Raw genomic sequence first — 11,799 nt, forward strand, 5'->3', positions numbered from 1 at the left:
TCTGGGTTTGATTCCCGGCCCCGGTCTTTCTGCATGGAGTTTGCATGTTCTCCCTGTGCATGTGTGGGTTTTCTCCGGGTACTCCGGTTTCCTCCCACAGTCCAAAAACATGACTGTCAGGTTAATTGGCCTCTCCAAATTGTCCCTAGGTGTGAGTGTGTGTGTGCATGGTTGTTTGTCCTTTGTGTCTCTGTGTTGCCCTGCAACAGACTGGCGACCTGTCCAGGGTGTACCCCGCCTCTCGCCCGGAACGTTAGCTGGAGATAGGCACCAGCAACTCTCCCGACCCCACTGAGGGACAAGGGTGTAAAAAAAATGGATGGATGGATGGATGGAAAATGGCAACACACATAGTTAAGCTAACTAGAAACAAACAAAAAAGAGAAGAATTAAACAACTCAATGAAGAGAAAGTTAAAAAAATAACATTTAAAATCATGACAAAGATTCTATAACCAATAAACACATTTCCATAAACTCCTTATATTGTTAACTATAATACTTGTTTTTAAAACCTGTTTGCTTGAAATTTTAAACCCAAGGTCAATTTGTACTTGTTACGTACACATTTAGTCCTTACTCATTTAATTTGTTATCCAGACACATCTGGATTCTTGCTCTTCTCAAAGTTAAAATGGACACGTGTCGTCATATTGACATATCTTTTGTACCATCAGTAAAGTTGTAGATCAGATTGCAACAAATCATTGCAATCAACAGCAAAAAGCCTGAAGATCCACTTTAAGAGATCATAAGGAAATCAAAGTGTCTGGAAAGAAAATACAAAGAAAGACTAGAACAATAAACGGCCACATAATGTTGCTGTGTAATAGTTTCTCTACACTATAAAACTGCATATTAAAAGTTCTGAACATTTAAGAAATGTCACACAGACATGTTATTATGAAGTCACGAAGTGGCGAAGATTTGTACTTCAACTCTAAAAGGAAACAAGATTTTACAAAACAACCACATTCTGCTGAAGAGGACTTAAATCCAGTCACTTAAAAAATAAATTAATTTGAGGCACATGTATATATATATATATATATATATATACATTTTTTTCCCCCTATAAAAGTTATTCCCTATAAAACTTAACAGCTGGCTGTTAAGTACCCTTAAATCTCAGATGTATTTGTTTTTTGTTGTCATTTTCTGGCGAATCGCCTTATTTTGCACCCTGACCCTGAAGAGAACCAGAAAGAAAAAACCTTAAAAACAATAAACTTCAGATTCATAATTGTATTGCGAAGTATCACTTGACAGCGCAGAATGCAAACTAAAGCCTTCTCCAGAAAAAAAAACCAAAAACCCACTCTGAAAGCGCGAGGGCTGCCGGCGAAAAAATAAACAAAATGTAAAATTCAATGAGCTCTCCCTCCGTATTGTCAGCTTTATCACACAGTCATCTTCGTGCTTCAGAGTGCTGGCAGCTTCAATAACACAGACAGCCTTTGGACATACAGCTGTTTGCAAACATCATTTACTATCTGCACTCTGATCGGTTTCAGGCAGATAGGCCCCTGCAGACGGCGGCACAGTTTTGTCTCAAAGCTTCAAAGGAGCACTTGAGGTGTGTGGTGCTGTTATTGTTCTCTATCATCATCTGAGAGAGAGAGAGAGAGAGAGGGGTCCTTGTTTTGCTTGGACACTGCAGAGGGTGAGGGATGGGCTAAATGAAGCTGAGCGATCGTCTCGAATGTTTAATACCAGGCCATCTGGGGCTGTGAAAGACCTCAAAGGTGAACCTCCGTGAAATAATTTCCCAGCTTTGAGTTTGAGTCAGAGGCCATGGCTATCAAATAGAGTGCAGATTTGTCTGATGAGGGATTTAAGTCACACCAAAGACATTCTGTGGAAAAGGCTGGCTTTGTGTCAGCACATGCCCACGAATGCACAACACATCTGCATCTCTTTTGGGTAGACAAAGATTGCCCCTCACACTAGCCCCCTAAATTCACCAGAATTTACAGCAGTTGCCCTCAATCTAATCCAGACTAAATGAACAATGGTGTAGAGAAAAATATATGCATTCCTTAAACCTTTTCACATTTTGTCACGTTGCAAACATAAATGTAAATTCTTCCCATCCTCATGCAGAAACACAGTGGTGATAGTGTTATGCTGTGGGAATGTTTTTCTTCAGAAGTGACAACTCGGTTAATTTGATGGTAAGGCAAGGTAATTGTATTTATGCAGCACATTTTCAGCAACAAGGCACTTCAATGTGCTTTACATGATTTAGAAGGAAATACTGCAAAAACAATAAAACCAGAGCAAAGAACAAAAGAAAAAATTAGAAAACAAAAAAAGTGTAAAACTACAAATTAGTTCTCCATGTTTAAGATGAAGTAATTTGTAACTTAGAAACCAGGGGTTTCTCTGGATTCTTGTTCTGATAAAACTAGATTGTACTTTCTAAGTTTGTTCTACATTTGTAGTTTCTCTAGGTCTTGCTCCAGTACTTAAAATTTAATGCTAAATGTTGATATAAGGTAACGAGTTTCTCAGGATTCTAAGTTTGTTCAAGTTCTTGTTCTGGATTGAGTGAAGTATATAAACTAAATATTCCTGATAGATGAAGCTGAAAATAGGATGAAACTGTATGGAAACCTGCTGAAAGCTGCAGAAAACTTGTGACTTGAAGGCTTGAACATTTCTGTTTGTAGAGGCTCTGATAGTAGTCAAACTGAATTTGGGTTAGTTTTGAAGAGGCATTGGTATGATATTGACCGGTGTGAATACTTTTGCAAAGCACTGCCTTTTAAAGACATTTGCGAAAGTTCCTGCCCTGTTTGGTCTTGTTTTCCTCTTAGTGCTTATCCAAACTTGCAACTCACACACACACACGCACACACACACGGAGCTGATCAGACCTTGTGACCCCTCCAAATCCGCACGGAGACCTCCCCCTCCGCCCCCGATGGGTGGTCTTGATAGTAGAAATTGCTCTTTCGGTTTATACTGATTGCTAACTCCTGTGCAGAAAATTGTCTAGAGGTGCTTGAGCTCTTTAAGCTGCTCGGTGATTACAAGCCAATCGCTGCCTTATAATCTACATCACTCCTGGTGTTTAAGGAGAGCTAAGGAGGCGTTCTGACTCTGCCTTTCACTCGACGTGATGTCAAGGTTTTCGGAGAAAGTATTTCAAACTCAACCTGCGTGAGGACAGAAAGTGAGGTTGTGCTTTAAAGGAGCATTTTTATCAAATAGCAAATTCAGAAGCTGAGTTGTCAGTTGCCTCGTTTGTGTGATATATTGTACGCGGATCCTTGTTAAATCAGGGGATTTCCACATACCTTTTTTTCAGTTTTATGGCCCTCAGCGCTCACATTGTGCAACATTTGCCGTCTAAAGAAACTCGACAGCATTAAATCATTCATCTCCCTCCATATCAAACTCATCATCAGTTTTTTTTTTTTTTATACATCCTTCCATTCCAAAAAATCAAATACCCCATAATTTCCCCTGTCACTCATTGCACAGTAACTCTAAAGTCTGTCTTTATTTGCTTGTCAAGCTGAGAACACTGCCAACATTAAAACACATTGAAGTTAGTGGTTCGCAGTGCCTATCTGCAACAATTACTGCAGGAAGTGAATCCTTATTAACTTCTAATCTGTTTTGGGCTCGCCTTCAGAAAAAAACTTCCCTGCTCTCATGTGGACCAGCAGTACTGTCGTGTCCCTAAAAATCACAGACCTCAAAAGCCTAAAGTGAGACCAGATGAGGGCTTCAGGAAGGGGAGGACGAGTTATGTGCTTTTGAGCGCTGCGCATCCACTGGCGTGGAGGTTGAAAAAGAAGACGACTCCGGATATGTTCCCACAGGAATGAAGCTCCCTGACAAACCTCTTGTGATTATCAGGCCAACGAGAAAATGAGCTTGTGGTCACGCTTTGAAGACCGAGGACGGATATGTGACTTCATATTACCACAACTGAAGACGCGCTGAACCTGCGCTGACTTGTGAAATTACATCTGGAGCCTGGCTGGCACAAAGGCCCGACGATTCAGTCAAATGTAATACAGTTCAGGTACGTATGGATGTATCCGTTACATCGCTGTGGAGGAAGTTTTGGCCCTCTCTTCTTTGCAGAGTTGTTTTATTTTTAGCCACACTGGAGGATACAGCGTCCTATAAGGCGTCATTTCACAGAATTTCATTCAGATTTAAATCCCAGACCATCACAACACCACCACCATGTTTGACACCTGGTGTGGTCTTTGTTTCTGAAGCGCTTTGTTAGTTTTACATCAGATGGAAAACGACATGCGTCTTCCAGAAAAATCCACTTGGTTTTGTGAGTCCATGAAGCATGTTTTATAGGACTCTTTGGGGGCGGGAAGAAATTCTTTATCAGACTTCTTTTTTTTTTTTGTCACTCTCCCACACTTTTGTTTTTGTTGTTGAATTTTGAACACTGACCTTAACTGAGGGAAGTGAGCCATGTGGTGCTGCAGACGTTTTTTATTTTCTTTTGATGCATATCAACTCTGTTTCTTATTTGTTCTCAGATTTCTTCAGATCAGGACATGACATGTTCTTCGTGATCTTCTAGCCTTCTTCGTGTTGTCAGATGGGTGCATTTAAAAAAATTAAACATAATGGTCACTGCTTTTTTTTTTTACGACAATTAATAAAGCATAAAATATGCTTGCTGTCCACACTCCAGTTGTTAGGAAGAACTTCTTTTTTTTTTTTTTTTAGCAAAAATGAAAAATCTATGTTTCCTGATACTGACACCTCTTACTGTGTTGATACTTTTGGAAAGAGCAAGATGCTGTTTCACTCACGGTAACTTGTGAGTGTCAAAGCAATTAAATCATCTGATTGATTCATCTTACGCAAACTAATCAACGTGTCAATCCCTGAGAAGAAATATCCCACTTTAACTCCTCATTTGTCTCCCAGCAGGTCTGTTTTTTTCCCGTCTCCTAGGGCACACTCCTGTCCCTCTTGGCCAAAATAACCTTCGGCACCCGAGCTGCTGGTTTGCTCGTTTGCGTCTCGCACAAATTCACATTCCTGTGAAAGATCTCACAGGGTAGAGGCCTATCTCCTGTTTCTCCTGCACACACACGCATGCATACGCACACACACATACGCACACACACATGCGCACACACACACACATCCCTCCCTCTGGCCTGCAGGATCTAAGAGGACAGGTGATCCTACTTTAGCAGAACTGACTCAACTGTGAGCCCAGGAACCAAAGAAATTTTTCTCTCCTCCTCTCTTCTTTTTTAGGATGACAGATCCTTTATTTTTTTCCCCCCTCACAGTTACTGTGACAGATTGGAATTCGAAAAACATGGGAAACTCCAGGAAGCGGACAGACAAACTGCTGTGGTTTTGCACCAGTAATTACGCTCCGTTAACACCCATCTGATGGCTGTTTGTGTTTTTATTTACAGAAACCAGGCTGGACTTGTTGACATCAATGAACACGTTTGGATCCGGCGAAATTACGCGGCACTCTGCCAACCGTGCACACACGGAACTCCGCTCATTTTAGCCGTTTTACACGTTTGGCCGGTGCGAAAGCTGTCACACGCCCCCCCATTTGGGTGGAGACTCTGGCCCCAGTAACAGAAGCTCAGTGTTCAATCTGAGGGCTCACGTTAGGGATTCTCTGCAATGGAAAGAAAGTTGTTTTTCGCTCACTGGGCGGAAATAGATGGTGACGGCGACACATAAAGGGCAGGACTGAGGTTTTCGGCTGACGTCATGGCAATCAACATTTAAGGCGACGAGGAGTTTCAATGGAGGGAAGCCACACGGAGCAACCCACAGGCATTTCTCTGAGAAACCATATAGAGGTCCGGGTACCACAGATAGTTATAGAACGGAACAATAGGCCTCCGTAACACATGCATATATGTGCAGAACTGGGCAGAAGTTTTAAATTGCTCCTAATTGCTTCTTATTTCCATTTCAAAGAACCCAACTTTGTTGTTTTCTTTCAACGTGGCCTTGATGATTGGTTTCATCAGTTTAATATTCCAGTCTAGACTCTGGCTAATTGTCTCATTCATGCATGGAAAAAGTTGCTAAGTTCCACGGATGAATCATTATTGTGTCTACATATATATATATATATATATATATATATATATATATATATATATATATATATATATATATATATATATATATATATATATAATAATGATGGAAATTTGAATGTGACCCTGAGTAGAAACTTAACAGAACCTTTTGTGCTGTGAATACAGCTGCAAGTCTTTTTGGCTTATATTTCCACTAAATTTAAACATCCAGAAACTGACAATTTTTTTTGACCAGTGGAGAAGCTCAGTCTCAGTCAGCATCTGTGAACGTCAACGTAAGTTTTATCACAGATTCACGATTGAGTTTAGTAGGTCTGGTCTTTGACTAGGCCATTTTTCACAAATGGATTTGCTTTGACCAAAACAATCTCATTGTAGCTCTGATTGAAGGTTCTGGGTTGTTTCATTTTTGGAAGGTGAACCTCTGCATTAACATGTTTACCTCCACGATTAGCCATGAACTCACTGCCAGTGATCAGCGTCCCTGTGATATGAACCTGCCACTATCATGTTTTATGGTGGCTTCAGGAGGATGTGTCATGTTAGCTTTCTGATTGAATGTGGGTAAAAACTTTTTTCTTTGTCTTAACAGACATAATTGATTCAAAATAAACTGCAAATTGGGATTCTTATACATTTTATTCAACAATGGCTATCTTCTAGCCACTCTCCCAGAAAGGTCAGAATTGTGGGCGGGTAGCTGTCCTGACAACATTTTCTCCCACCTGAGCTGAGGATCTGTGCAGCTCCTCCAGAGATACAAACTGCTTCTCTGATTTACACCCTCTCTGCAGGATCGAATCTTTCAGTCCCGATGGAAAACTATAGTTTAAAGAATGAACTGAATAGTGTTCTGCGAGATGTTTAAAGCTTTGGACCTTTGATGACATGAACCTACCATAAACGTCTCTTCAGGTTTCTCCCTGGCCTGCCTGCTCTTCTCTGTTCTTTGGTCTTCATGCTGCTGCTTGTTCGCTAATGTTCTCTAACGAGCCTCTGAAATCTTCAGAACAACTGCATCCAATTATGCACATTTAATTACTCGCATGCAACGTAACACCGTTAGATTACTTTTCAGCTATTTTACACACGGAAATAAGGAGCCACCGCACCTGATTCTGACAAGGTGTGTCAGATATAAAAAGGGACCGACTGTCGATACGTGCCACACTTATGGAGATTTTTCCTATATGTGACAGTTCTGCATTAATGGGTGTGGGTCTGTCTCATAAACTCCCGATAAAAGACGTTGAAGTCTGCGGACGTGAAGTGGAAAAAGTTCAAAGTGTATAAATCTCGTGGTGAGGCCCCGAGACATTGAATGTCAGTCATTCGTATGCTTCAGTCTGTAACGCCTGCTCCATCTTTGCACCTTTTGTCAGACCTACATGATTAAAACTCCCAAGCCGAGCTCGGGGGCATGAAATTGTATACTTAGCGAATGACAAGAGCCTCCTCTTGAACATCTCCTCTTCAACTTTGCTGCTCTGTGTCTCTCACTCATCATGCAGGCACAAACATATACACGCCTCCCCTTCCCCTCCCCGCCCTCCTCCACCACCATCTCAACCCCTGCCCTCTTCTCCTCCACCCTTCCTAACACACCCAAAGCCACTTTGGAGCCAACCACCAGATCCCACACTTTTCACCGCAGAGCTGAGGATTAGAAAAGAAGGCATTTCCCGAACGGTCTGCGGCTTATGCGATGACATGATTGTCATTCACTTTAATTCCCCTTGGATTCCGTCTTGCCCGATTCTCCTGCTATGATAAAGCGCAGACAAAACAGTAAATAACACTTTTGAAACCGTCCGAAGCTCCTGTGTAGACATGCTCTCTCTGGAAAGGTATTTAAGTTTTTATTGTCAAGATGAAAGACATATCAAAAACTGTTCCCAACAGCTGGGTGTTTGCTGCTGGAGAAGGCTGATATTTCTTTTTGTGTGTGTGTGTGTTTGTTTATCTAACGTTTTTTCTTTTTCAAATACAAAAAAAAAAAAAATCAAACAAGTTGAATTAAAAGTCAGTAAGCTCTCCCACGGATATAAATTACTTCCAGGTTGCACTCTGAGGCATGACGTGGGTCTGCTTTCCAGGCCGCACAGACGCCGAACATGTCTCCTCTCTGATCTCGGCTCCACTGATCCATCCAGTGATGTCTCCATGAAGCTGCAGGGCAAGAGCGAGAGTCTGGAAGTCAACACGGAGATGAAGCCTTCAACGCACCTGTGTGAAGGCAGCAGGGACGCGAGCGACAGAGGGTGTGGAGAGGGAACAGGAAGAGGCTTTGTGTACGTGGCCGGGAGAGATCAGAGTGACGCTTTTTTCCTCCCTTCTTCTATCTGACTTTATCTTCGAGTTTGTTGGGAAAAGTTGGGGAGGTAGGGCTTTGCAGCTGCTTTGTTGTGAGGCTTTGTACTCCTAGATCCTCCCTACCTGAGGGCCTGGCTGTTAAAACATCTTTCATGTCTGAGAGAGAACGTGGCATCTGTTCTCTCTTCAAATAGCCAAAGCTCAGACACAACAATATGAGGATTGAAATATATTTTTTGTGTGTGTGTGTTTAACATCCTTTAGATAATCTGCTAAAGGGGGTGGAATCCACAAAAAGCTACAATGCCTTAAAGTGTATATTTATTCCCTTTGAATCTTTTTCACCTTTTGTCGTGTTGCACCTGTGCAGTAGTGTACAGTTGTAAAATGGAAGACATTTTTTTTTTTTTTACATTTTATAACTGTATATCAGAAAGAAATGTGAAAAGTTTGGATTTGTATTCAGCCCCTTTTTATCTCTGACTCAGATATTCCTAAATAGATTCAAATGAATTGTTTCCAAACACCCATTATGCAAATATTAGAGTATTTGGTCTCCTAAATAGAAGTTATCTTGAGCTATAATAGCTACATAAGTCCTAAGATAACACCATTGATTATGAATAGCCATCCTAGAACCTGGTTAGAAAACTGCCATCTTATATGCATTTTCTGTTCTTTTTTTATATGACAAAATTGTAAGATTGGATTTAAAATCAAATGGTAAAAAAGAAAAAAAATACTATGTCTCACAACTTAAGCGTTATTCTGCTGTGGATATGTAATGTAGATATTGCATTAAAAGTACAGAAACAGGACAGGAACTAGCTTGTTTAGCTGTAACATTGGTTCTTTAAAAATATATCTGTTTATATTTCAATTTAGCTTGAATGGTCTACAAACCATTCAAGCCTATTGACGCAGGCGGGCTTTTCAGATATATTTTTGTAAGCAATTTATATAGAAAAAGCTTTATCTATCACTTGAAATTTCAATAAAACAAATTTGGAGTTTGTGTTTGTAACATTGCAAAAAGTTAAAGCAGCATTTAAAGTCTTTAAAATGCACAATAATGCATTTAGTGGTCATATTTGATGCACACCAGTGGGAATCGTCTTCATTTTGAATTCCAGATGTTTAATGCGTTGTAAACAGCGTTGTAGGAAATCGCAAGCATGGATCTGCTAAACAACTTTCTCCCGAGTAGCGATTCTAACACTGACTGCAGTGGCTCCAACGGTTCTGCAGGGATTTGCAAATAGGTGACAGCTTCTCCTTCATCCTGGAAATTACATAATTGGAGTGGAACATTCACCCGTGGCTGCAGAGGATTTCTAATTCGCCTGTAATGGCTGACACATGTACGTGCCATCGGTAGACCTCTGGCCATGGAAATCTGTATCTCCTGGCACACGCAACAGGGATGCAGCACCAGAACAAACCTGCGGGCGGGACGACTGGAAATATCGCCTGGATTGCACGCACGCATAAACGCCTTCACATGAGTGTGAGCTCACCGACGCGGGATCCAGCTTTTGGTCTTGCTGCGTGCACCCAGGCGCAGCTCAGAGCTTGCATATCTGTTTTCCACAGCCCTGCCTGTGTGCTTCTTTAATCTCTCTGTTTACACTCCAAGGTCCAAACCTGTCAGCGCAGCTCAAGACGGAGCAATTATCACAAAGGGTATAGAAATTAATACGTCTAATGAAAGCAAGGCCGAGACTGCGACCTCGCTCCCGCTGACTGGGCCGGAGCAATTACAAAACATGTCATTATTGTATGTTTGCTTTTTTACACAGCGCCGTGTTTGAGTTGGGATCAACAATCACCAGCTTCTTTAATGTTTAACTTGAAAACCTTTTCCGTTGTTGAAGTGAAAAGTTTGACATTTTGAAGAGATACATTTTGCTAAGATTTTTGTTGTTGTAAAGAACTGGATTCCGTTCTCAATATGGTAAAAGCGAGCTGCTCCACCTGACGACTGGAGGAGGGGGGGGAGCAAGACTGGCTCTGTCCACTGGTAACATAATACACCTAACTGGATCTCTAAAGCTCTCTAATTAACATTCTGATGCTGTGTTTGTTTGGTTTGTGCAAAGCCTGAAATGAAAACAGTACTTTCACTTGAAATAAGGGCAGATTATGAAATATCAAAAATAGTCTTCGGGATAGTTTTATTATTCTGATTTCATTTTAATATTACCGTAAGTCAAATTTTATTGATCCAATGTCACAGTCTGGTTGGGAAAATGTCTTTAGTATCTATGAGGTTTCTACATGTTTACCTTTTCGAGAAACTTAAAACGTTTTTTCAGTGTGAAGTTTTCATACATTTGATTATAAAACATTTACCTTACTAATTCTTATAAGACAGACTTTTTACATAGTTGTTGAGGATGGATTATAACATATTTCCAGTCACTTTGAGATAATCCCTAAAGAGAATCTCCTGCAAATTTCCAAGCAGCTCGAAAGTTTGAGCTTGGTCGACAACATCGTTTTTCAAGTACTAAGCTCTGAGTTTGATCCACTGAATTCTGTCTTATGCACCATTAATAACTATTACATGTCTTTAAAAACCCAGAATTTAATAATGAATAACAAAGAAAGGGTGAAATGTTAAATATCTTTAAAATAAACTGGTAAACATATAAACTAAATAGAAATGCCTGGAAAACTAACACATATGGATGAAAACACCTAGTCAACAAACTCCATCGCTTTATTGGAAGTTTAATAAATAAAGATCATATGCAACAGAAATACTTGCAAATCTCTAGATTTATTTTTCTATAACATGTTCTTTTTGTCTTAACTAATAACTGCTTTATTTTATTACGTCTGAGCTGCAGCCCTAACTTTAGTCATAATAAAATACAAAGTGCAATTGGTCTTGTTTTTGTTTTTTTTATTTAAGTAAAAAAAAAACTGTTTTTTTTTAAAGACCATGAGCTAATGCTTTTGAATATGGATTAAAACACATAACAGTCCAACTTTACAGTGAGACTGCCAAGTGTATTCATGATCTCTCTCTGAGCATTCGTCGCTTAAGGGCTGAGTTGCTCACCTCTTCCTTAGATAGATTATCCACCCTTTGCCACTCCACCCTCTTTTTTTATCCTCTTATCCTTCAAAACCGATTCCACAAAGTCAGTTCAAAGTCTGAACTTCGTCTCACTGTCAGAAGAAACCTTACACCTGCTTTACAAAGTCAGAGAAACATCCCAGCGCTGACCCCCCTCCTGCACGTAGCCTGAAGGTGACACTCTCAAGCTGTCATACTGTATGAGGTAGTGGGCTATTCCTCTGCTTCCCTTGGCACTCCTGTTTTAAATGTGTGTTTCAGACGTCTGTGTTTTGGTTTAGTGTTGTGTCTCAAGGTGCAACCAGAGCACAAAAGGAGACAAGAA

The sequence above is a fragment of the Poecilia reticulata genome, chromosome 8 (genome assembly GCF_904066995.2).
Source record: "Poecilia reticulata chromosome 8, P_reticulata-male-v2, whole genome shotgun sequence".
Taxonomy (NCBI): domain Eukaryota; kingdom Metazoa; phylum Chordata; class Actinopteri; order Cyprinodontiformes; family Poeciliidae; genus Poecilia; species Poecilia reticulata.